The sequence below is a fragment of the Idiotropiscis lumnitzeri genome, unplaced genomic scaffold (assembly GCF_059441095.1).
Source record: "Idiotropiscis lumnitzeri isolate Australia: NSW breed Sydney's pygmy pipehorse unplaced genomic scaffold, RoL_Ilum_1.0 HiC_scaffold_64, whole genome shotgun sequence".
NCBI lineage: Eukaryota > Metazoa > Chordata > Actinopteri > Syngnathiformes > Syngnathidae > Idiotropiscis > Idiotropiscis lumnitzeri.
The window spans coordinates 1,073,120-1,078,474 of NW_028283602.1; positions in this window are offsets into that span (position 1 = coordinate 1,073,120).

The window sequence follows — 5,355 nt, forward strand, 5'->3', positions numbered from 1 at the left end:
TTCACTCTTCCACCTGGAGAAGGCGGGGGGCACGGTGAGGATCATGTTCTTTGATTTCTCAAGTGCTTTCAACACCATCCAGCCCGCCTTATTGGGAGACAAGCTGGAGCAGGCGGGAGTGGCCCACCACCTCATCACATGGATTCACAACTACCTCACAAACCGGCCACAGTACGTGAGAACACAGGACTGTGTGTCTGACGTGCTCCTCTGCAGCACGGGAGCGCCGCAGGGAACTGTGCTGGCTCCCTTCCTGTTCACCCTCTACACCTCGGACTACAAATACAATTCCACAACCTGTCACCTGCAGAAGTTCTCTGATGACTCTGCGATTGTCGGCCTCATCACTGACGATGACGATCGGGAGTACAGAGGGGTTACGCAGGGGTTCGTGGACTGGTGTCAGCAGAACCGCCTCCAAATCAACGCTGGGAAATCCAAAGAGCTGGTGGTGGATTTCCGCAAGCGTCGGCACTCTCCACCTGCACCAGTGAATATCCAGGGAACAGACGTTGAGAGGGTCTCAACTTACAAGTACCTGGGTGTTCATCTGAACAATAAACTGGACTGGAGCGACAACACAGACGCTCTCTATAGGAAGGGTCAGAGCAGACTCTTCCTACTCAGGAGGCTGAGGTCCTTTGGCGTTCGGGGAACACTCCTCAGGAACTTCTATGACTCGGTGGTTTCATCAGTCATCTTCTATGGAGTGGTCTCCTGGGCAGGAGGCATCTCGGGCCGAGACAAAAAGAGACTGGACAAACTGGTGAGGAGGGCCAGCTCTGTCCTGGGCTGCTCCCTGGACTCTGTGGACTCAGTGGGGGGCAGAAGGATGACGGCAAAACTGTCATCAATGCTGGACAAACCAGCCCACCCATTCAATGACACTCTGAGAACACTCTACAGCTCCTTCAGTGACAGACTTTTACACCCTCGCTGTACCAAAGAGAGATTTCGCCGCTCCTTCCTGCCGACTGCTGTCAGGCTTTTTAACAAGAACATTGGGTCAGGCCTACAAACAGGAGGGCATTAGTGCAATTGTGCAGTCCTAGAATGCAATATACACTACTACTTTACTTTCAGCCAAGGGTGTACTTAAACATCGACCAATGATGTATTTTGTTTACCATTACAGTATTCTTATTACAATACTTCTATCACTGTAGTATTTCTACCACTGCAGGATGTTCACTATTACAGTACTTTTATCATTACAGTACTTTTATAATTACGGTATTTCCTATCATTGCGGTACTTTTACTATTACAATACTTCATCATTGCAGTATTTTTCCATCGTTGCAGTACTTCTACCATTATAGTACTTTTATCATTGCAGTATATTTTATCATTGCAGTACTTTTACCATTACAGTATTTTTATCATTGCAGTATTTTCTATCATTGCAGTACTTTCCTGTCATTTCAGTACTCTCACCATTACAGTACTTTTATCAGTGTAATATCTTTATCATTGCAGTATTTTCAATCATTCAGTAGTTTTTATCATTACAGTGTTTCCCCCTCTGTATAATGGACAGGCATTAGGAGTGTTTCCTTACACTTAGATACGTTTATACTGTGTATATTTGCATGCTTTTTATGAATGTCTGCTGCTAATGTTATACATTAACGGCTACATTACGCCGCCGACTCTGTGTGATCTATATCTTTGCTGCTGTAACACTTCAAATTTCCCCATTGTGGGACTAATAAAGGACATCTTTATCTTTTATCTTTATCTTTATTTGAAAAGCCTGTAATTCTCTTTTTCCCTTTTCACATAATCACAAATTTCTTATCACAAAATGAACATGTTAATTCTACTTCAAAGTGGACAAGTACACATCAATGTTATTTGCAATTTCTAATTTCTTCTCTGCTTTAATGAAAATTATAGCCCTTGCCAAATTTTTCCTGTATCATTTATATTTCTGCATTTCATTGCATCTCTGGCCTACTTTAATATAAACATCATCAACTGGAATATGAAATCTAAAATATTTATTTCTTCAATTCACCAAAAAGCAAAATCTAATTTCTATCCTCCTCCTCACAGGAGCCTCTCCACAGTCTGCTCCTAATTTCCAAATTCACTGTAGTTTTTCCACAACCACTCAAACCTACCAATGTCTCGAATCAAAATTTAAAAAATCAAGAAACACCTATGTTTTTGCAAAAATTCCTCATGTTCACTTTCAGAAGCTTCATCCAATTGTTAAAATTTCATAACACCTACTTCTCCCTTTCTGAAGGAGACGCAAGTATACAATTAAGTAAAAACCATCATCAAAATGATATATCTTGTCTATTGAATCATGTAAATATAAATTATCTCATCACTAAACTTTTTCTGTAAATTAATCACATCCCCACAACTTGGGCTCTCATTATTCTGTAAAAATAAAACTAATTTCAATTCATGCAACCAACTCAGTGGCCTTCTGGGTCCCTCAACCACACAGGTTCTAATTCTGTTACTCTATTGCATTTTTCCACTTGTAAATCTGACTATGGCCCCTTTCTCACTTGCCCTATCATTTGAAATTGATTTATTATAAGCAATCCTATCTGCACCAATGTCACATAAAAAAGGGTAATTGGTGTCCCATTACCAATACGGTTATTTCAGCTCAATCATTTAATCAAAAGCCAATATCTTTTGTAAATTTAGGAAAACCTCTTCATTTAAAAACTTAGTCATGCTGAAGGCTGCTTCTTCTCAAGGCAATTTCTTGCTATCTGGCCTTCTTTTAGTGTGGTCTTCCTGTGTGGTTGACGGCAGTTTCTGGCAAAGTGTCCTGATCTGCCACAATTGTAACAAATATCATCTCCGGTGGGAAGGCGTCCTCGTCTCAGCCTCTTCCACCTTGATAAGGGACTTTCTGACCTTTATTTTGATAAAAAATGTCTATAGACCTCTGTTTCTTTTTATTTTCTATCTTCTCAGCATGGAGGGCGTGATTTACATACTCCTCCAGGGTACCTGTTGGCAGGCAAATGTAATGTTTATTTACCCACTTATGAATTTCCTCTCTTGATCCTGCATGTAAAGCATTCTTCAACTGCTGTTGAAATGCCCCATCCACATCACCATCTTCCTGCAGCCCGCTGTGGTTTTGAAACACAGCTGTCATTCTCACTTTGTATTGCCCAAATGTCTCATCTTCCTCTTGTTTTACTCTTCCTATTTCAGCCTAATTTGCTCCATCTGACTTTTCACATTTCTTTCCCTTGCTTATTTTGTTTTCATCCTTTCTTTTCTGTTTCTTGTCACCCTCTTCTCTTTTTAAGGCTACCCTCATCCAATATTCTGTTTCCTCAAAGCCATTTTTCTTCATCTTTTTGTGGTCTTTCTTTGTCTTTGCTATGATTGATTTCTGCAATGCGGCTATTTTTCGTGTTTTTAACTGACCATTAAAACCATGTGCAGCTTTCCATGAGTCTAAATACTGAATTTTATCAAGATCCTGTTTTTTGATGAACTTCCTTATCTTCACTCATCTTTTTAAACCAGCCTAGGCGTCTGGGTTCAATTTCTTTATTTTTCAGAAAACGCACATCAGGCTATTTCTCTCTTTTCTTTTAAGCCTATCCCGTTGTATAAGTTATTTTATTTAATTTCAAATTTAAATGAATTTATCTCCTCAAATCATCTTCTTTATTAATTTCTTTTGTAAATTTGGGAATTATTTTTCTCAATAAGATCTCGTCACTCATAAGTAGCCTTTTGTTGGTTACTAATCCTTGATTCCATTTTATCTCTACTTCATCAATCCTTTTAGCATAATTCCAACCACTTTGATCACTCTCCCTGACATTTAGACACACAGACAGACACTCAGACAGACACACAGACATATACACGGGCCCACAAAACGACACACACAGTTCTCAACACTGAACAACTTCAAACAAGAATAACATGTTAGTAATAACAGCAACACAATCCATCTTTATCTTTTGCCCATAATAAGTCCTTTAATTCAACTAATATCACTCATAATTATGTGTGTGCAGCCCTATAGGGCCAATGCAGCCTCTGCCACAAATGCACACTGCCACTTATACACGCAACACATTGAGGTGAGCGCTTTTTTGGTTTATCTATCTTTTATTGGGGTTTTTTGTCTTATCGATGCAGTTCTGTCTGATCTAGTTCTCATTCTATGTGGCGTTACCTGATAATGTGGGTGGTGGGGGGGTAATTCAGGATGCAGGGGGCAGTTGCAACCCCGCCCCTTCTTTACCTTCTTCAACAACCCTCTCTGTCATCCTCAAATACTATTTCTGTTTATAACCCTTATTGCATTATACGGGATAAAATACCAAATGGTATTTGTAATCCCCAATCACACCATTCACTCACTTTGCATACAGCAAAATGATCATTCCACATCTGGTGTTGTGTGTGCGGGTTTTTTTTTTTTTTTTCTTCAGCTTCTCTGCAAATTCTTCTCTTTTGCTGTTGTCTGGTCAGCTACTTCTCCAAACCCACACACACACACACACACACGCACGCACGCCCCCTCACGCACGCAAACCCCCACCTTTTTTTTTTTTTTTCTCTTTGTCCTCATACACACACACACAGCTGCGCAGCTACAAACAATATTCAAATAAAAATAATAAAAACCACCAAAAATAATGCCTTATTATTCCCTAAATTTCAATGTGAAATTGTGAGTAGACCTCTAAGTCGTCGATAATTTCTATTTATCGACACCGAGGAACTTTTAATAGACTCTACCGTGCTGTCGGTTTGAACGAGTTACGACCTAATTTCTTCTTTTTTGTAACTCCCTAAACGACACGATCGTGGTTTAGACGTACCTCAGGACGTTCTTTTATGCTACCGTACCCTCCGTAGGGGAGATCTAGTCTCCCGAGAAACCCAGTTTCTCTTCAGCGCAATGAGTTATGACCTAATTATTTTTCTATAACTCCTTAGACGAGCACGATCCAGTTTCTTTTCTTTTCGACCGAACTACTGCAAAACGGCCGGCGCGCACTTCCTTACTCACATAAATCACCCCTTACTAATTGTGTTAATATTTTAAATTTTAAAATGGTGGCACAAAATAATTTGAAAAACAATACCTGGCTTCCTCCGGATCCGCCTGGTCCGACAGGGAACCGACATCCGGGCGGACGGCCGCGCCGCAGCTCAGGGACCCGCTTTCAAATGGTGAAGCGCTGACGTCAGATTCGTTGGCCCCCGAAATATCCAGCGACGTTCGTCCGTCCGGGTGTGGCTCCCGGGTTGACCGGCACCAATAAATGTCAGGTTTAAAAGGTCCTGACGCCTTCATTAGACTGAATTAAATGCAGAGAACCAGAGGAATAACCAGGGAAGG